Here is a 22,449-nt window from a genome sequence, read left to right as displayed (position 1 = left end):
GAGACTGTGAGTAAAGCTTTGGAACTACATGCCCTGGTGTCCTCCACTCATTCCTGCGCCAGCCTGCCCAGCACTGCTGCATCCTCTGCGCCTGACACTACACCATCTACGTGTCACTTCACCTACACTGCGCTGGGACTACAGCCCTGCCTGTGGAGGGCTATAACATCATTGCTGCACCACACCATCTGTCCCAGAGGATTTGTCTGCAGCGCCAGCTTACATCCACATTGCCAAACACCACAGGTGGCGTCACGAATCACTTATAAACTTTCACCACCACACCTTGTTGGAATTTTTGAAGAGACATGACCTAGACCTGGGAAATTGCCGCGGCCAAAGTTATGACAATGCATCTGCAATGAGTGGCAAATACAACGGCCTGCAAGCCAAAGTGAGAGAGAAGAACAATCTTGCATCCTGGATTCCATGTACGGCACACTCTTTAAATCTGGTTGCTAAAAATGCTGTAGACAGTTGCTCGAGTGCTGTACATTTTTGACTTCCTTGAAAAGTTGTTCCTCTTCTTCACAGTTTCAACGCATTGGCATCAGCTCCTGACTGAGGCTTTGAAAATATTGACTCAGCAACAGCATTGACTCTCAAATGTGTCACAACAACGCGTTGCTTCTGCAGAGCTTACACTACTAAGGCCCTCAAGCATGACTATCAGTAGGTAAAAGATGTACTTAAACAGATTGCTGATGACTTTGAAGAAAAAAGCTGTGTACGGTGTGAAGCAGAAGGACTGTTAAGACAAATGAATCAGCTTGAAATTGGTATTAACACCATCTTCTGGAATGATATCCTGCAAAGAACAGATGCTACTAGTAAAAATCTACAGCATGCAAAACTAGATCTAAACACTCTGTGGCGTCACTGACTAGCTTAAAAAGCTATGTTGCATCAAAGCATGACTCCTTAAAAATGTATGAGAAGCAAAACGAAGAGCTGTCTGGTTCATCTGAGTATGCTCAGACGATAACTCGACACAGGTGGGTCGCCCCTCACACTCAGGGCAGCGGGGTACTCGGTACCGGGCCGGTGTCAGGGGGATGTGTCACAGCAGCGGTGACCCGGTCCGTGGCCCTGGGCGCCCAATATCAATGGCGGTGATGTTAATAGTATAGTTTATATGTATAGTTCGTGACGCCACCCGTGGTGTTTGGCAAATAAGATGTTGAGCCAACGCTGCATGCAGATCCACTGGGACTGATGGTGTAGTGCAGCAAAGATGGTGTAGCTCCCCACAGGTGGAGCTGTAGTCCCAGGGCAGTGTAGGTGCAATGGGTGAGGAGAGGCGCAGAATGGTATAGATGCTGGTACCCAGATGTAGCGGTGCTGAAGGTGTTAGCAGCGAATGAATGGAGGACACCAGGGCTTGCAGTTTCAAAGCTTTACTCACAGTTCGTGTTGTACCCACTGGTGCCTGCCTCCATGCCGTGTCCTCCGGGGTAGAGACTCAATCAACCTCCCGGGCAAGTCAGGGTTCTCCTCTCCAACACTCCGCCAACATGTGCCTTTCCTGAACGACTCCTCTATTGCGCCTTTTAGTGTGAAGAACTCCAGTACCATAGTTCTCTGGAGTTCCTCCTGCCAGGTGTTCCTAGAACCTTACTTGTATGACAGACAGCTGTAGCCTCTATCGGGGACTCCTCTCAGAGTCCTGGCTCGCGAATCGGTTGCTGTTGTGTCCCAAATGTTTGATGGGAGTAGTGCATTTACAGCCAACTACTCCACCGGTGTCTGCTGCAGAACCGTATGTGTCAATACAACCTCGGTGACTGTGCCCCGGCCTTGCGCTGAGAACCTATTGGCAGGGTTCCTCTTCCAACCCACAACTCCTCTCTATTCTCCTACTCCTTCGTTCCGCGCTGTTCCTTCTCTCTCTTATGGAAGCTGAGGTTGCAGGTCTACGTCCTTCTCTTTCTCTTCTCTTTCCCGTGCCAGCTGTCACAGATCACTGAGTCAGCTGCAGCACTCTTTCTAAACTAAACTCAAACTGAACTTAAAACTAACTTTAGAACTGAACTTCTTCTCTCGCCTGACCTCCCGTCAGACTGACCTACAATTCTTCACTTTACCCCTCTTTTATACTAACTCCACCCACCTACCAGCACATCTCAGGTTACGAAGCAGGGTTCCACGAAGGGTGCTCTGCTACCCCCAGCCTGAAGCTGCTAGGCGGACCTACTGAACTATCCTGTGTGTGGGATGCAGGTGTTGGAGTGTGGAAAGGAGTTCCCAACTTACCTAGTTGGTGGGGCACTACACCTTAGGAGAAGGTGCAGTACCTCTGTGGCGACTGAGCCTCAGGGGCGCCACATACCCCCCGCTAAACACAGCACGTCCGCGGGCTGCAAGATAGCAAAGTAAACAGCAAAGAAACATACAAAAATTTTGTAATGCATAACAAACTTTTCTTATACTAATCTTCCTAGTATAGGAGGTACTCATCTTGAACGTTACAAACAATTCTATCTTAAATCCTATCTAAAATTTTTAATTCTAAGTGCAATTCTCAATTCAAAGCGCTATTCTCTGTAACACATTTTCTCTCATTTTCCTTCTCTAGTACACATTTATCTTTCTACTTTCACTGTCTCTTCTAGACGCAAGACGCTGACCGCAAATACCTGGTCTGTCACCTGTCTACTTTCAATTCTTTAATCACATCACTCATCTCTAGATCAGACATTCCTAATTCTTCTATAAAAGCCATTTCTCAGTTACTAATACTCTTATAAAACACATTATCAAATACTTCACAGTAAAACTTTCAACAATTATTCTTGTAAGTGCTGGACACCGCTCCCAGCCGGGATCTCTTGCAGTGTCCTTTGAGGTAGACATCATCTTCGAAAAGTGTCCATGCAGAAACATTATCTTCGCAAAGTGTCTCTATATGTAAAACCAAGAAAGGGCACCTAAAGAGGTGCAAACTATTTACAATAAAAGTTTTGGATCATACAGCGTTCATGATCTCCTCAGTTCCAAATGTAGAAACGCTGCCAATCAAAAGCAGGGCAACAAAAGTGCTACAGGAAAAACATGATAGCAAAACAAGGCACAACTGGTGCAAACAAAACCCTCCTGGGTAACGAGAGTTACTTTAGGTTTCTAGTGCTGTTCCCCTCCAGGGGCTGGTATCCCGGCCCCAGACCAGATCTAGCAAGACCTGGCCAGCCACTGCGACCGTGGTACACCCCAGGGCCTTCCCAGGCGTCGGGGCATCGGACGTATCTGGGGCCTCCTGGCGGTGTGATCTCTGCTCCGTGCCGGTGGAAGCAGGCCGGTGGCAGTGGGTGGTGGCTCCGGGTCCGCGGGGGCCTCTGGAGGGACCTGCGCATCCGCGTCAGTCCAGGCAGGAGCTCTTCTTCCTCTTCTCCGGCTTCCGGGGCCTCATACAGGTCTTCCTGTGGCGGCAGCAAGGGGGCTTCGGATGCTGCCGGTGGTGTAGGCCCCTCCTGGGTGTGCAGCCTGCTCAGCCTCCATAAGGCCTCCTGCCTCAGTCGCAGATGGCACGTCAGCTGGGCGATCTCATCCTTCAGCTGCTGGCGGTTCATCACTGAGATCGGGTCGGAGCCTTCAGCCATGGCGCCGGGGACATCCATCTCAACCTCCGCGCGCTCTCCAGGCCTCCTTCCCTCACTCTCCAAAATGGTGTTCTGGCGTTCTTCTTCCTGCCTTGGCCCCCTTCCCGCCACTGGCTTCTTATGCCCCTCCTTCCGGGGACGGCGTCTTCTTTCAGCGCCTCCATACCAAGCCAGTATGTGTACCCCTCGGGGAGTGGACCATGTATCTGTCACATAGTAATTCAGGCAGGGAAGGCCCAATACTCTTCGCGGTCTTTTCTTAGGACCTCCCATCTCTTCATGCCCTTCTTCTCTGTGCCAGCGGCCATTTTTGAGATTCATGTCACAGTCTATTAAATTTAGTCTTCTGCACATTTTCAAAAGCAAAAAGTCTCACAAATTTCAGGCGCACAGAACCCGATGGTATCGGGTCTCGTCATCCTGTTCGTGACGCCAAAATTGGGTCGCCCATCACACCCAGGGCAGCGGGGTACTCGGTACCGGGCCGGTGTCAGGGGGATGTGTTACAGCAGCAGTGACCCGGTCCGTGGCCCTGGGCGCCCAATATCAATGGCAGTGATGTTAATAGTATAGTTTATATGGATAGTTCGTGACGCCACCCGTGGTGTTTGGCAAATAAGATGTTGAGCCAACGCTGCATGCAGATCCACTGGGACTGATGGTGTAGTGCAGCAAAGATGGTGTAGCTCCCCACAGGTGGAGCTGTAGTCCCAGGGCAGTGTAGGTGCAATTGATGAGGAGAGGCGCAGAGTGGTATAGATGCTGGTACCCAGATGTAGCGGTGCTGAAGGTGTTAGTGGCGAATGAATGGAGGAAACCAGGGCTTGCAGTTTCAAAGCTTTACTCACAGTTCGTGGTACCCACTGGTGCCTGCCTCCGTGCCGTGTCCTCCGGAGTAGAGACTCAATCAACCTCCCGGGCAAGTCAAGGTTCTCCTCTTCAACACTCCGCCAACATGTGCCTTTCCTGAGCGACTCCTCTATTGCGCCTTTTAGTGTGAAGAACTCCAGTACCGTAGTTCTCTGGAGTTCCTCCTGTCAGATGTTCCTAGAACCTGACTTGTATGACAGATAGCTGTAGCCTCTATCGGGGACGCCTCTCAGAGTCCTGTGTTATGAGCTCATTTTCTGCTACACCAGTTGAGAGTTCCCCTTCCGTTCTCCCTCTGGTGGTGACGGGAGGTGGTGAGGTTGGTTTGAGTGGTAGTGATCTGCCACCTGGTGAGGAAGATAGAGATTGGATCTCTGGAGTATCAGACTGGATATAAGACAGCCAATGCCCTATCCTGTTGCTGGTGATTCAGTCTGTTTCTCAGGTCTAGGACTCAGCTCTGTTCTAGTCTTCTAAAGATAAGTTTGTTTTTTGCTAATGTTCACACTTGCTCTTGTTGGTCTTTTCAGTTTTTTGTGTGGTCAGCCAGCCCGGCTGGGCTGTGCTGAATTTCCACTCTTATTTGCCAAATTGCCTTTTTTTTGTCCCTTATTAGATTGGCCTCTTTTTGCTCTGTCTCAGAATATTTCAGAGTGCTGATATAGTGGGAGAAGTCTAGTGACTTCAAGGTTAATTTTGCTATCAGTTGTGTTGGACATTTTATAAACACGGAACAGAAAAAGCGATCACAAGTCCAAAGTTATTATGAAAAATCCATGCAAAAATTCTTTATTATAAAAAAGCATACAGATGAGGAAAGCAAAACACCACAATGTGAAATTAGCTAAAAAGCCAAGGCGCTGACACATGCTCAAGACATCTCAAATATAAAATAAATTACAGCAGGATCATATTGCATTTAGATAAACATCCCCATGCCCTTTTTTATATAGATCATGATATCAGGTGAAATTCTACAAACAAAACCCATTAGTAATATGTAAGCACCAACATAATTGGGCATTCAATTTCTCTCAATACATGGGTAGTTACTGAAGTAAACATACCTATTTAGCAGAGTGGCAGCAGGGGAGAAGAAATGAGAGCAGTCAATGTGCCAGCGTCACCCTGACGCGCGTTTCGGAGCGCTATGCTCCTTCCTCAGGGGGCGGGGTTATAGGGCGCATTGTGTGAGTTTATATAGCGCGCCAACCGGAAGTCCCACAGACGCGTCTATAATCAGTCTAACCAGGACCGCGCCACTGCTCCAATGAACGCCGGAAACACGCGGGCCTCACGTGATTCGGCGTCATAAAGAGACAGAGAGCACCGTCAAGGCGACTGACAGCACGCGTGCGCAGAACAAAGGATGCATAATCGGCCATATTAAAAAAGGGCAAAGGTGAGGGAAACAATTACGGGGAGGAATAAGGAAAGTGACGTACTTATAGAGATACAAAACATAGGCATATATTAGATACAAAACTACATGGCCAAAGAATTTTTATATATGTAGGCATAGAATTACATAAAAAGACAACGGTGGATGAAAACATCTAATTTAACACCAATAAGTTGATTAACAATCTTAGTGGTCAATTACCCATATAATGTAAATACCATATATATCCCTCTCTTATGTCAAAGGGACAAATAACAGCAACCTACCACACTACATAAACTGAAATAAATTGTATCAGAAAATGATTATTTAAATATACAAAAAGTATATGCATAGCAGAATCACAAAATATATCAAATGGCCAAAAATACCTACGCATTATAAGTTACAAAATTTATTAAGAAAAATATCCAGCTACCCCAGACATCCATTGCTCTTCAGAGATCTACAAAATAACCATGAATTGAACAAATCCTATAATCAAGGAAAATAAAAAATTTTTCCGATTTCACGATTTGATTGAAGCCAATCTTCCAGATTGTCCGTGCAGGATATTGTGGTCAGCGCAAATGTCATGATGCAGAATGTTAGACCTCCATAGAACGCATGGTAAACACATAAGGAATCATAAGGAACAACACACCTAAAAATAAAAAGGGGAATTAAGAACGAAAAGAATAAAAACACAGCTAATATTCACAAAAAGAATGTGACTCAAAAGTCGACAAACAGAATCACAAAAATGGAACAAAACTATTATGTTCATTAAGCCCATGAGGGTGAAGTGTATTAAGAGTCCAGATCCAGCGGTATTCTAGCTGGGCCAACTTCTGCGACGTCCTGCCACCCCGTGGAGAGGCATCAATGCAATCAATGCCTCTAACACGGAGAAGGGAGGCATCACAGGAATGACACAGCCAGAAGTGCCTCAGTATAGTTTTCAAGGAGGATGCATCCTTGTGGTCGACAGCAGCCAAGATACCTAAAACATGTTCTCTCACGCGAACCTTGAAGGGACGCATGGTCAAACAAACATAGATCAATCCACAGGGACACGTTGCAAAATATATGACATTACGAGGACTACACGTAATCCTCTTCCTAATGTCATATGTCCTGGATCTATCAGCATTGTGAAAGGTGTAACATCTTTCTATCTTGGGACATGCAACACATCGACCACAAGGAGTACACCCTCCCCTACAGCCTGCACCACTATCTAAAAATGTTGGTTTGGGATCACTCACATAGTGGCTTCTAACCAGAAGATCGCGCAAATTTTTTGCGCGTCTGGTAGAAATGGCTGGTTTTTCAGAGATGTATTTTATAAGAATAGGATCTGCTCTAAGTATTGGCCATGATTTTAACAGAGCATCCCTCACCCGAGCTGATTGGGCGTGGTAATCCGTGACAAATCTTACTTTGTCATCGGTTTGTCGCACCTCAGATTTATATAACAAATCATGCCGCCGAGAGTGTTTAGCACGATTATAGGCGCGTTTCACCATACGGCGGCTATAACCACGCTCGTAAAATCTTCTTTTAAGATCATCTGCTTGAAGTTCAAAATCAATATCAGTGGAACAAATTCTACGGAGAAATTGCCCTGTGGGTACGGATTGAATCACATGCCTCGGATGTGCAGAGGAGGCGTGCAACAAAGAGTTGGTTGAGGTTGGTTTTCTAAATATATCCGTTTGTAGGACATCCCCATCACCACGTCTAAGAGTGACATCGAAAAATTTGACCTTATCGCTGTCATGATAATAAGTAATGCGGATGTTCATATCATTGATATTCAATGATTGCATGAAATCCTGGAGGAGATTCGCCGGCCCCTGCCAGATCATGAAAATGTCGTCGATGTACCGCACCCAGAGAAGGACGCGGTCCATCGACAAACCACGATCTGACAGGGAGAGGCCCCTCTCCCACAGCCCCAGGAACAGATTGGCATATGCAGGCGCAAAGGAGGCCCCCATAGCTGTTCCCTGGAGCTGCAGGTAGAAGGACCCCTTAAAAATAAAAAATTATAAAAATAAAAAATAAAAGTTATGAGTCAAAGTAAAATCCAAAATCTCCAATACAAAATTCTGGAAGGCACAAGGGAAATTAGACATACTGAGATAATATTTAACAGCTTTGAGGCCGTCAGAATGCCTAATGCTGGTATATAAGGATTCCACATCCGCCACAACCAAGATGGTGTCTTGATCAATATGTAAATCATCAGTAAGTCTAAGAAATGCCCCTGTGTCCTTCAAAAATGAAGGGAGACTCTCAACAAAAGGTTGCAAAATAGAATCCATCCACCGATTGACATGCTCCAAGAAATTCCCCGCTCCTGAAATGATAGGTCGTCCCGGCGGACATTCCTTATTTTTATGTAATTTGGGTAATAGATATAGTGTGGAGATCGTAGGTTCCACAACATTAAGTGCTGCTGCAAGCTCTTTTTCATTGATGCCCTCACTCAATGCCCTATCAATAATAGCATTAAGTTGTGAAGTATAGGCCGACAAGGGGTTGAAAGAAAGCCTTTTGTAGCATGTTTTATCATTAAGTTGACGAAAAGCTTCTTTTTCATACATGCTTTTAGGCCAGATAATAATATTCCCCCCCTTGTCGGCCGGCTTCAGCACGACATCATTTAGCTTTTGAAGAGCTTTAAGGCGCTCCCGTTCTCCACTCGTCAAATTATCATGTGGAATCATTCTTGGTATTTGCATCAGGTCATTGGTAACGACCTGAACAAATAGCTCAATATTCGCACAGGTTGACAGAGGGGGGAATCTCTTGGAGCGTGGTCGAATCGATGGGGGTATATTACCCTCAATTGGTCTTTGATGTTCAATGGATAGTTCTTCCAGAATTCTCAGAGCGGATTGTTCCTCCTCTGTTGGAAATAGAGCATGCGCATTACCATCATGAAAGAATGTTTTAAATAATAGGGAACGAGCAAAAATATGCAAGTCTTTTATGACAGAAAATGTGTCGAACTTGGTAGACGGTGAAAAAGATAAACCCTTACTTAATAGAGTAAAATCTGTATCAGAGAAAATATGGTCACTCAAATTAATGATGTTATTATCTTTTATAGTTACCTTTTTATCATTTTTAACATTCTCAGGTGACCTACGTCCATATCTCCTATACGGATGAAAATTCCTTTCCCGTTTCCGTCTATAATTAACACCAGACCTTGTTGTCATAGATATAGAAGTTGAATCAGATAAATCACTGATGGATGAAGCTGATGTAACAGAAGGAATACGCTTAGGATATCCCAACATGGACGTAGATTTTTTCCAGAAAAATACATTATTGGTCTGATAGTCTCTTATGTCACGATTAAATTTTGATGTTTGGGTCTCATTAATCTTTTTGACAACTATATCTAATGCTTTTTCCAATTGACCTTCAAAATTTTTAAATATTTCAGAGGGACATTGAATCTTTAATTCTGCTAAGGATGAATCAATCAGAGAATCCAAGGAAACAATAGAGTTAGAATTTAAGTCTATTAGTAGTTGCATCATTGTAAAAGAACATTTGCTGCACGCCTCCAGTCTTCTAAAGATAAGTTGGTTTTTTGCTTATGTTCACACTTGCTCTTGTTGGTCTTTTCAGTTTTTTGTGTGGTCAGCCAGCCCGGCTGGACTGTGCTGAATTTCCACTCTTATTTGCCAAATTGCCTTTTTTTATCCCTTATTAGATTGGCCTCTTTTTGCTCTGTCTCAGAATATTTCAGAGTGCTGATATAGTGGGAGAAGTCTAGAGACTTCAGGGTTAATTTTGCTATCAGTTGTGTTGGACATTTTATAGGGTTTTTTGGCAGACTGCAGACAGTGTCTTTTCTTTCCTGTCCTTTCTAGTAAGCCTGGCCCCATCATTTGCTCTGCCTATTTTCCTGCCTTTGCTTGTGTTTTCATCTTTTTTCACCGTCAATACATGTGGGGGGTTGTCTCTCCTTTGGGGTCTGCTCTGGGGCAGTTAGTTTTCCCCTTTTCCTGCTTTAGGCTTATTTAGTTTCTCCGGTTGTGACAAGGCGTCTAGGACCACCGTAGGAACACTCCACGACTGCTGCTAGTTGCGTGTTAGGATCAGGGGTCTGCAGTCTGCATAGTTACCAACCTCTTTGGTTTTCTGAGACTTAGCTTGTGTTGTTTTTTACTTCCTCCTCGGCTACCCGTTCATAACAGTACTCGTTCATAACAGTCCTGGCGAATCGGTTGCTGTTGTGTCCCAAGTCTTTCATGGGAGTAGTGCATTTACAGCCAACTACTCCACCGGTGTCTGCTGCAGAACCATAAGTGTCCATACAACCTCGGGGACCGGGCCCCGGCCTTGCGCTGAGAACCTATAGGCAGGGTTCCTCTTCCAACCCACAACTCCTCTCTGTTCTCCACTCCTTCGTTCCGTGCTGTTCCTTCTCTCTCTTATGGAAGCTGAGGTTGCAGGTCTAGGTTCTTCTCTTTCTCTTCTCTTTACTGTGCCAGCTGGCTCAGATCACTGAGGCAGCTGCAGCACTCTTTCTAAACTAAACTCAAACTGAACTTAAAACTAACTTCAGAACTGAACTTCTTCTCTCGCCTGACCTCCCGTCAGACTGACCTACAATTCTTCACTTTACCCCTCTTTTATACTAACTCCACCCACCTCCCAGCACATCTCGTGTTACGAAGCAGGGTTCCACGAAGGGTGCTCTGCTACCCCCAGCCTGAAGCTGCTAGGTGGACCTACTGAACTATCCTGTATGTGGGATGCAGGTGTTGGAGTGTGGAAAGGAGTTCCCAACTTACCTAGTTGGTGGGGCACTACACCTAAGGAGAAGGTGCAGTACCTCTGTGGCGACTGAACCTCAGGGGCGCAACACAGGCATCGAAACGTGTGTCTTAATCCATTGGAATATGGCCATATGGAAGAAGTACAACTCAGCCAATCTGAAAAATACAGAGCAGAAAATTTCTTGCCTATCATTGATCAGTTTATCGCTACTCTTGACCAACGTCTTCAAGCATATAAAGATATATCAAGCAACTTTAGCTTTTTTAGCCATCTGAAAGAAGTGTCTTCAGACGAGCTTAAGGCCACAGCAGAGCAACTAGTCAGGTCTTATTCAGATGACTTGGACATTACATTTATCGATGAACTGTGTCAGTTTGTAACATTTGCCAATTTATTCACAGACGAGGAGCCAAAAGATAGCACTGAACTTTTCATGTACAAGCTTATCATAGAAAAGGGTGTGCAGGACACTTTCACAAATGTTGAGATAGCTCTAAGGATATATCTAATTTTGATGGTAACAAACTGCAGTGGTGAGCGCTCCTTCTCAAAACTCAAATTAGTTGAAAACCGATTAAGTACATCCATGAAGCAGGAACGACTTGTAAATTTGGCTATCATGAGCATCGAGTCAGATATACTGGGTGAATTGGACTTTAGTGACATCATTAGTGATTTTGCAGCACAAAAATCAAGGAAAGTGCCTGGATTGTAAAAAATGAATGATTTTACCTTAATTACTCTGCGCAAATGATTTTTGTAAATAAACTGGCGTTCGTTTCATTTTGTGTTTTTGCATTACATATTGCAACACCTTGAAAAATGTGCCTCCCTCCAAAATGGTCCCCGGGCCACCCACCTCTTAAATCCAGCCCTAGGTGGATGTGGTCAGCTGGACTTGGAAGGGGCCGTCAAATCATGGGTCTATACTCCTTCTTACATGTCTGCGTATGACCACCCAAACACATGGATTCAGCTGGTGCACGGTCTGCACTGACATTAGGATCTGGAAGGGATGAACACATGCTTATGCACCACAATAAGTCTTTTCTGCAAGGCCTGGACATAAGTTGTCAGAGCACCGTGTTGCATTTGTAGCACCTGTGGGAAGTACAGACCAGTCTTTGGTGCAGAAATTCTTTCTGGGTGCCGGAGAAAAAAAAAAAATTCTCTCTCTCTCTCTCTCTCCATAGACAGATGTTTTGGTTGAACTTGTACGAGTATGGAATGGATGTCATGTGGGGAATAAATTGTCAAAGGAAAAGTCAGCGTGATCTCCCCATGCTTTTCCTAGTAGTAGTGCAGCTGCTCCTACTGCACGGACACACGGACAGTAGGTGACCCTCTGATCACTGGGTCGAATTGTGCTGAGTAGTAAGCTATTGGTCTCTGTTTCCCTCCATGTTGTTGTGTCAGTACTGCGGTAACATGTCCTCCCTGGTCTGTGCAAAACAAGAAAAATGGCTGGTCATAGCTTGGAATGCTTAAGGCCGTGGCTGACACAATGAGCAGTTTGAGAGAATGGAAGGAATCAATTGCTTCTTGAGTGAGATCGTAGGGGTCTGATGACAAGCAGTCATAGAGTGGATGCATCATTTGTGAAGCAGACCTTATCCAAGGCCTACAGTAGGTCACCAAGCCTAGGAAAGCGCGAAGATGTTGCTGTGACCTGTGTAAAGGGAGATTTTGAATTGCCTGTTTTCTGTCTTCAGTCAGGTGTCTTATACCTTCGGCAATACAATGTCCCAACAATGTCACATTTTGTTTGCCATACTGTAATTTGTCGCGTGAGACCTTGCAACCCTTTCCTGCTAAAAAGAATAGCAAGAAACCTGCATCTTCCTTGCAGGACAACTGGTCCGGGCAGAAGAGCAAGAGGTCATCCACGTGCTGTAATAGTACATCTGCGGATGAGGTGGTTGCCACTACTCAAGGATCCCTGCCATCACTTCCCCCTTGTGGGAGGACTATCCAACAATATTGTTTACCTTCATGAGTAAAATAAAAAGATACTGACAGTCAGGGTGCAGGTGGATCACCCCCAGGGCAGGTGTGGGCCGGTGTCTTAAAGGGATGTGTCACAGTGGCAGTGACCCGATCCATGGCCCCAGGGGAGTATCCAGGGGGGCTACCGGGGCATTTGCCCCGGGCGTAGCCGACAGGGGGCGCCATCGAGCAGCCTGATGCGGTGGTCCAAGGAGGAGACTCCCCGTCGGCGGCATTCTGCCTCCCCCACACTCAGACTCTCCCGTTCTCTGAGCCGGCTGTCAAACTGACAGCTGGCGCAGAAAAAGTGCTGCGCGTTTGTGTACTAGCATCTTCAGACGCTAGTACACATACACACTGTCTGACAGACTCTGTCTCTGACTCACTTGTTGTGAAGGTGTAAGCGCCGCTGCGCCTGTGCACCGCCACTGCCAGCGGCGTGATCAGGTCACATGATCACGCTGCGACGTCACACTCCGGCTCTTCAGAGGCGAGCTGAGGCAGCGTTGCGGTTGGTGCGGTAAGTGCTCCAGACGGGTAATGGAGCTGAAGACACCACCGACGACTGTGCAAGGGAAGATAGGGGGATGCCTGCCTGCAGAGTCCCATGGAATGGATAGGGAGGGAGCAGGGGGAGTCAATTTACTGAGGACAGTGTGTGAGGAGGACTCGGAGCAAGGCCAGGCCCAGGGTGCAGACATATTAATGTGATTTGGTGGAGAAAGATTGAGGAACATATATGGGGTGGAGGGGGAATCCTGAGGACATTATGGGGGAAACTTGAGGACATTATGGGGGGAAACCTGAGGACATTATGGGGGGAAACCTGAGGACATTATGGGGGGAAACCTGAGGACATTATGGGGGAAACCTGAGGATATTATGGGGGAAACCTGAGGATATTATTGAGGAAACTTGAGGACATTATCGGGGAACCTGAGGACATTATGAGGGGAAACCTGAGGATATTATGGGGGAACCTGAGGACATTATGGGGGAAACCTGAGGACATTATGGGGGAACCTGAGGACATTATGGGGGAAACCTGAGGATATTATGGGGGAACCTGAGGACATTATGGGGGAAACCTGAGGATATTATGGGGGAACCTGAGGACATTAGGGGGGAAACCTGATGATATTATGGGGGAACCTGAGGACATTATGGGGGAAACCTGAGGATTTTATGGGGGGGAACCTGAGGACATTATGGTGGAAACCTGAGGACATTATGGGGGGAAACCTGAGGACATTATGGGGGAACCTGAGGACATTATGGGGGAACCTGAGGGCATTATGGGGGAAACCTGAGGACATTATGGGGGAACCTGAGGACATTATGGGGGAAACCTGAGGATATTATGGGGGAACCTGAGGACATTATGAGGGAAACCTGAGGATATAATGGGGGAACCTGAGGATATTATGGGGGAAACCTGATGATGTTATGGGGGAACCTGAGGACATTATGGGGGAAACCTGAGGATTTTATGGGGGGAAACCTGAGGACATTATGGGGGAAACCTGAGGACATTATGGGGGGAAACCTGAGGACATTAGGGGGGGAAACCTGAGGACATTATGGGGGGAAACCTGAGGACAATATGGGGGGAAACCTGAGGACATTATGGGGGAAACCTAAGGATATTATGGGGGAAACCTGAGGATATTATGGGGGAACCTGAGGACATTATGGGGAAACCTGAGGATATTATGGGGGGAAACCTGAGGACATTATGGGGGAAACCTGAGGACATTATGGGGGAACCTGAGGATATTATGGGGGAAACCTGAGGACATTATGGGGGAAACCTGAGGATATTATGGGGGACCCTGAGGACATTATTGGGGAAACCTGAGGATATTATGGGGGGGAACCTGAGGACATTATGGGAGAAACCTGAGGACATTATAGGGATAAGTGGGGATAAAGGAACATAATGTGTGGGGGGATTTTGAGTGGTGATGGGGGAACATAATGTGTGGGGGGATTTGGAGTAGGGATATTTAATGTGTGGGAGGATTTGGAATGGGGATGGGGGATACTTATGTGTGTGGGGAGATTTGAGGACACAAATGAAGAGTGTATGTATGAGGGCATGTATGAGGAAACAGTATGAGGGATGGGTGCAGGCACAGTATGGTGAGTGGGGGATGGGTGCAGACAGTATGGGGAGCCAAACGGGTAAATGTATGTGAACACAGTATGAGTAGCGATGGAAAAAATCTATGTGGACACAATATGGGGAGTGAGGGTGATGGGATGTGTGCAGACACAGTATGGGGAGTCAGGGGGTATGCATGAGCAGGCAGTATAGAGAGTGAGGGGGTAATAATATGAGGAGACAATATGGTGAACAGTGGGATGTTAGAGGAGACAGTATGAGGAGGGAGGGGAATAGTGTGATGAAACAGTATACACTGTATTGCAGATATTTTTATTTAGGAGCATTATAATGACACTTCTATCTTTAAGGGAATCGTGTGGAGATTTGCTGCAGAAGACCGGAGAATACGGAAGTCTGCAGAGACGGCTGTGGATGAGAAAACTCATCAAGGGGTCTGGACAAGAAGAAAAGGAGAACGACTCCAGAGACGACGTCATCTATAAGGTACCTGGATGTAAATATTATTTGTGATACTGACTAATTCTTATATTTTTATTTATGTCAGGAGCATTACAGGGGTTGTCCAGGTTTGTGCTGAGTCTGCAGTCATTCTATGTGACTGCAGACTTCTGAATTCTCACAGAGCTCACTGAACACGGTTAGGATTCTCTCATGCCGGTAATTTACATACATGCGGTCACATGCTGACTAGACATCTGTGGCCTCACTCAGTGAAAATGAACAGAGCGAGGCCGGGCACGTCTAGTTGGAATGTGGCCAGAAGTGTATAAATCACATGCTTGTGCTGACATGACCATGTACTCTTGCCATCTTACCACCGGTATGGGAGAATCCTAAGTGTACAGTGCATTTGTTGTGAGAATTCAGAAGCTGCAATGTGGACGTGAGAAGGGGAGCTGGAGGATGAGCAGAGTTAAGGCTCACTCCTATCTGGAGTGCATGGTCCGGATTCCGGTCTCCGAGTTTGTAGGGACACTGACGTTCCTGCAGCAGAAACCGGGGGAAGTAGCAGCTATAAATGCTCTGTACCCAACTAAGGCTCGGAGGCCCCAGCATCGACGTGTGCGAGGCAGAAGGAAAAGGCTACAGCTGTCTGCCATACAAGTAAAGTCTGAGGATCATCTGTTAGACAGAGGGCGTTTCAGTGAACCACGGTCCTGTGAGTGCTTCCCCCACAAGCGCTAGAAAGGAGACGTTCAGGAAGGTACATGTTGGCGGAGTGTTGGAAGGGAGCTTTCCATTCTGGTCCCGGAGGTTGGCAGAGGTCCTGACCCGGAGGACACAGCACGGAGGCAGGCATCTGTGTAACCTGCAGACTGTGAGTAAAGCTTTGGAACTGCACACTCTGGTGTCCTACAGTTATTCCAGCACCGCTACATCTGGGTACCAGCACCTACACCCCCATCACTACATCTACACTTCCCTGGGACTCCAGCTCCACCTGTGGGGAGCTTCACCATCTTTGCTGCACAACACTATCAGTCCCAGAGGATCTGCATGCAGCGTCGGCCTAACATCTATGTTGCCGAACACCACAGGTGGCGTCAAACTATCTATATAAACTCTTTACCATTATACCACGCCATTTACATGGGCGCCCAGGGCCACCGTCCGGGTCACCGCTGCTGTGACACATCCCACTGACACCGGCCCGGTACCGAGTACCCCAGAGCCCTGGGAGGGCGACCCATATGCCGACTGCTGATCGGGTGGTGTTATTCCCACGAACCTCCAAACAGGGTCCCTGAAGGCAAAGTTTTTGGTTTCCGGGGGCAGTATGATTGCAAAGCTGAACCTTAAAGGAATGTCCAAAAGGGCACCACCAGGAGTGGAGCCTGTGGCTTAATTGGACTGCACCCGGGAAACCACTACCATACAAGCTACAGAAAAGATGGACAGATTGCAAGCTTTGTCGATTCTGTGTGTGGTGTGGTATGTCCGTTTGTAGTTGTGCTAGCGATTTCTCAGCTTTATTCCGTTAACGACCGAGACTCCGGCATGGCCCCGCGGTACGCGTCAAGCTTACTAGAGGGATACGCGAGGCTGTGGCACGTGAGATCGAGCAATAACAGGTCTAGCATTCCAGTACATGTCCGCGGCTGCATGCACGCTACACTGAAAGGACCAGCTTTTGTCGCTTACAGGTGCAGATAACCTGCTGAACTCCGTTAGTGATGGGGATCTGGGATTCAGATTATTCCCCGCGAACGATGATTTCCCAGTAAGTTCAGGTCAACCGCAATTCCGGAGTTAGGCCTAACCGTCATTCCTGAAAAAATTACGTGTCCAAACCACAGGTTCTGTAGCTTGCTTAACAGCTCGGCAGCCGTTCTCAGGCCCAGTATGGATTCAACAACATTGTAGAAAGTTGATAAAGGGTACAGTTTCACCGGAAAACACGTATATATGTAGCCTAGTTTAAGCATTAAAAATATTTGTCTATAGATCAGGAGGCAGACTCAGATGTTCTCAGGCCCAGTATGGATTTGACCAGATTGTACAAAGTTGAGAAAGGGTACTTTATCACTGGATAGCAGGTACAGTGGGGAAAAAAAGTATTTAGTCAGTCAGCAATAGTGCAAGTTCCACCACTTAAAAAGATGAGAGGCGTCTGTAATTTACATCATAGGTAGACCTCAACTATGGGAGACAAACTGAGAAAAAAAAATCCAGAAAATTACATTGTCTGTTTTTTTTTCATTTTATTTGCATATTATGGTGGAAAATAAGTATTTGGTCAGAAACAAAATTTCATCTCAATACTTTGTGATATATCCTTTGTTGGCAATGACAGAGGTCAAACGTTTTCTGTAAGTCTTCACAAGGTTGCCACACACTGTTGTTGGTATGCTGGCCCATTCCTCCATGCAGATCTCCTCTAGAGCAGTGATGTTTTTGGCTTTTCGCTTGGCAACACGGACTTTCAACTCCCTCCAAAGGTTTCCTATAGGGTTGAGATCTGGAGACTGGCTAGGCCACTCCAGGACCTTGAAATGCTTCTTACGAAGCCACTCCTTCGTTGCCCTGGCGGTGTGCTTTGGATCATTGTCATGTTGAAAGACCCAGCCACGTTTCATCTTCAATGCCCTTGCTGATGGAAGGAGGTTTGCACTCAAAATCTCACGATACATGGCCCCATTCATTCTTTCATGTACCCGGATCAGTCGTCCTGGCCCCTTTGCAGAGAAACAGCCCCAAAGCATGATGTTTCCACCACCATGCTTTACAGTAGGTATGGTGTTTGATGGATGCAACTCAGTATTCTTTTTCCTCCAAACACGACAAGTTGTGTTTCTACCAAACAGTTCCAGTTTGGTTTCATCAGACCATAGGACATTCTCCCAAAACTCCTCTGGATCATCCAAATGCTCTCTAGCAAACTTCAGACGGGCCCGGACATGTACAGGCTTAAGCAGTGGGACACGTCTGGCACTGCAGGATCTGAGTCCATGGTGGCGTAGTGTGTTACTTATGGTAGGCCTTGTTACATTGGTCCCAGCTCTCTGCAGTTCATTCACTAGGTCCCCCCGCGTGGTTCTGGGACTTTTGCTCACTGTTCTTGTGATCATTCTGACCCCACGGGGTGGGATTTTGCGTGGGGCACCAGATCGAGGGAGATTATCAGTGGTCTTGTATGTCTTCCATTTTCTAATTATTGCTCCCACAGTTGATTTCTTCACTCCAAGCTGGTTGGCTATTGCAGATTCAGTCTTCCCAGCCTGGTGCAGGGCTACAATTTTGTTTCTGGTGTTCTTTGACAGCTCTTTGGTCTTCACCATAGTGGAGTTTGGAGTCAGACTGTTTGAGGGTGTGCACAGGTGTCTTTTTATACTGATAACAAGTTTAAACAGGTGCCATTACTACAGGTAATGAGTGGAGGAAAGAGGAGACTCTTAAAGAAGAAGTTACAGGTCTGTGAGAGCCAGAAATCTTGATTGCTTGTTTCTGACCAAATACTTATTTTCCACCATAATATGCAAATAAAATGAAAAAAAAACAGACAATGTGATTTTCTGGATTTTTTTTTCTCAGTTTGTCTCCCATAGTTGAGGTCTACCTATGATGTAAATTACAGACGCCTCTCATCTTTTTAAGTGGTGGAACTTGCACTATTGCTGACTGACTAAATACTTTTTTTCCCCACTGTATATATAGCATAATTTAAACATGTACAATCTCCGTGTTCTCAGTATGGATTACACAGCAATCTAAAAAGTGGAAAAAAGGAAATGCATTTGAGGCGCACACAACTATATACTTTTGGTGCTATTTTTAAATCTTCATATATATTTCTGTCTCAGTAATACAGTCCAGCCTCTCCGCAATAGGAAATGAGATGCATACAATTAGTGACATAAAGGCTATTGATTGCAGAAATCTAGGAATTATTATTCACGGGAAAAACTTCTGTCACAATTCTTATAGGCGATGCTGACCCTCAATTAATTTGTGTGTTGAGACAGTGAAAACATTTTTTTGTGAATAAAGTCTTGCTGTATCGCACTTCCGTTGATTCCATCACTGTTACTCATCTCAATCCAATTTTTATCACAGGGAGCGATGTAAAAATGGTGCTCACTGGCTATCATGATCTGTCACGTAACTTTGGAGTGCAAAAGACAGAAGCCACAGGCCGTAGGCGATTCTATTTGATTGGCATGAGAGGGCACATTTTGAAATGTGCGCCGGAATGTCACACGTTTGTGAGTAGGAAAACTGTAAAAGCTGATGATAAACCACCACTGCATGTAATTGTGTGTTGACGTCCATAAGAAATGGAAGCCACTGATCATCTGGAGCTAGAGCCCGGCCAGCAGGACAGGGCATAGCTACATCTTAACCATCATCTTTCAGTTCAATCAATTTGTAGTGGCAGTCCCAGTGAAGGATTTGACAGCCCAGACTACACAGCGTAGGAGCAGGGAGAGGTAAACATTGCAAATGCTGGGGCCCTGCCCAAGGAAGGGGGGCACACTCGTGGGCGTCGGTACTGGCACTGGGCCCCTCATAGTACGGCGGTGTGTCTGACGGCGGGTGTGCACCACCACTGTCAGAGACACTTGATTGCACTATGAGGGACCCTATGCCAGTGCCCGCGCCCAAGAGTCGGCCTACCCACCTGTCCAGGGCAACGGCACTCGCACGGTTTTGTGCGCTAGGTGGTGACCCCGGCCATGGGGGGGGTCGCCCACTTAGGGAGGTTTACAAAGTGGCATATGTAGATGTGGGTCATTCAGCTGCTGCAAAAGGCGAAATAGGTCAAGTTCGCGGAATAGGAGGAGGACCAAAGCAAGCCATTTTTCTGGCAACCTATGTGTCATCAAGGGAAGGTGGGACAAAATCCTTGGAAACCCATGCATGGTTCATTTTAAAGAAGGTTAGATCATCCACATTTTGGGTTGACAGACGGGTCCTTTTTTCTGTCAGGATTGATCCAGCTGCACTGAAGACTCTTTCCGATAGCACACTTGCAGCTGGGCAAGCGAGCTCCTGTAAGGCATATTGTGCCAATTCAGGCCAGGTGTCCAGTTTAGCGGCCCAATAGTCAAAGGGGAATGTCCTGTGCGGGAGAACATCGATATGGGAGGAAAAGTAGTTGTTAACAACAGTTGTTGACAACTGTTGTTGACAACTGTTGTTGACAACTGCTGTCTCCTGTCACTTTCCATCGATGCGGTATTACCAGTTGTATGAGCGGTCCGTGAAAAATCAGTCCACAACATTGTCATGAAACCCCTGTCTCCAACGCCACTTCTGCTGTGTGCACCACGAACACCTCTGCCATGCTGCCCCCGGCCCGTACGTCTCGTGTGAGAACCATCACCGCTGCTGTGTGCTGGGAATGCCTCAACCAACCGGCTAACCAGAGTTGCTTGTTTAGTAGCCAATATTAGGTCAAGGTTCTCCTGTGGCATGATGTTTTGTAATTTGCCTTTAAAGCGTGGATCCAGGATGCTGGCCAACCAGTAATCGTCATCGTTCATCATTTTGGCAATGCGGGGGTCCCTTTTTAGGATCTGCAAGGCATAATCTGACATGTGGGCCAATGTTCCCGGTGTCAATGATGCACTGCGAGTGCTGGGTGGAGGTGTCATGATCCAGTGTTGGATCTGGCAGTATTAAAAGCACAAAGTGAACTTTTTTTACTTTGGTTAAGTTCAAAGGTGTTTTGACTGTCCCCGGTGGTGGTGAGTGGTATCGCACATTAGCTTTAGTTTTAGGTTAATGTGCACTTAATTATAATTCAGGTGTTGGACTCTATAAATGGGTCTCAGGGTGTTCACTCACTGCTGGTGACATTCACTGATTCATTTATTCTGAGTTTGTGAGAGCCTGGTGAAAGGATGGAGCTGAGGAGGAGTCCTGCGCAGCTTAGCCAGGGGGGACGTGTGTCAGCGATGGTGTCTGGACGAAGGGCTGGCATGGCGTGGTGGAGTCGCAGTGATGGTGTCAGCGGGAAGTGTCTGCATGGTCTGGTGGAGTGGCTACTATGGAGAGTGGCACTCACCATGTGGGACTTGGCTGCTGAGCTGGACTCAAGCATGCTTGACTTCGTGGCAGAAGCTGAACTTATCCTTGGGACTCTGTTATTAAGCTGCAGCAACTGGTGGTGGACTCTGCTCCTAGGCAGCACTATGGTGCAGGATCCTGTTATGGTGATGGATCAGGGTGGAGGAGAAGACGCACGCAGGTGGAGGGCTCTGTTGCAGGAGCATAAGCACAGGGCATATAGCTAAGTGGTGTTTCCCCTGTATTGTCTCTTTCCCTCATGTGTGTTATTAGTGCAGTGGTGGGATTAGTTTCCGCACCGACCTATTCCCTAGTGAGGGTTTAGGTTCAGGGCGAGCTAGGGCGTTGAGGTACGCGTGCGGCGCCCTGTGCGAAACCGGCATAGGGAACGTTAGGAGTGCAGGGACACTGGCTCAGGGGAGCTCAGGAGGTCTCCACTTCCCTTTTCCCTATTGCAGGGCCCACCACTGTTAATGTTTCCCAGGTCCCCCTTATTATTTAAATTCGCCATACTGGAGGCGGGGTTTCCAGATTTTATGTATAACGTGTAATTCCCAAATTCGCCAGGTGGAGGCGGCGTATCCACCTGCACGTATTATTATTTAAATTCACCCCGCTGGAGGCGCTGTATCCAGGGTCACGTGTGTTATGGGTTCGCCTTGCGGAAACATCTGCGTCCTGACACACGTGACCATGACATTATCACCAGCCTTACAGTTTTTTTTTTCTGGTGAGCCTTGGCCATGTGGAGACCTGTTAGTAATTGCTGCCGGGCCTCACTGAGGTGAGTGGGGAGCGGCATGGTGTGTTAGAGCCGCTGCAGCAGCAGTTATCAGGGTCTGGGGCCTCTGCTCAGCTAACCAGAAAATAAAAAAAAAATAAATAAAAAAAAAAAATGGCGGCTGCAGTCTGGCAAAAGCCCCTAGAGTCGCTGCTGGGGAGCGGGACTTGCTCATGCACGCGGGCGTACCTAGGCAGGTGGGAGGATGGTGCCCCATGGAGCTGCTTGGTATTCCCCGAGGAGAAGGGGTACGTCCCGGTGATGAGCAGACTGGTGTTGAGTCCGCAGAGTTTTCGCCAAATCTTCAAATACCACCGAAGAAGCCGCCCCTCCTGGTCGTGTGGAGGCGACCACTGAGTGTATATTTCCTCCATATCCGGTCCCTCTC

This window comes from Dendrobates tinctorius, unplaced genomic scaffold (genome assembly GCF_039654945.1).
Source record: "Dendrobates tinctorius isolate UK_male_01 unplaced genomic scaffold, ASM3965494v1 ptg000254l, whole genome shotgun sequence".
NCBI lineage: Eukaryota > Metazoa > Chordata > Amphibia > Anura > Dendrobatidae > Dendrobates > Dendrobates tinctorius.
The sequence above is the reverse complement of the archived record's forward strand: the minus strand, read 5'-3'. Positions refer to the sequence as shown.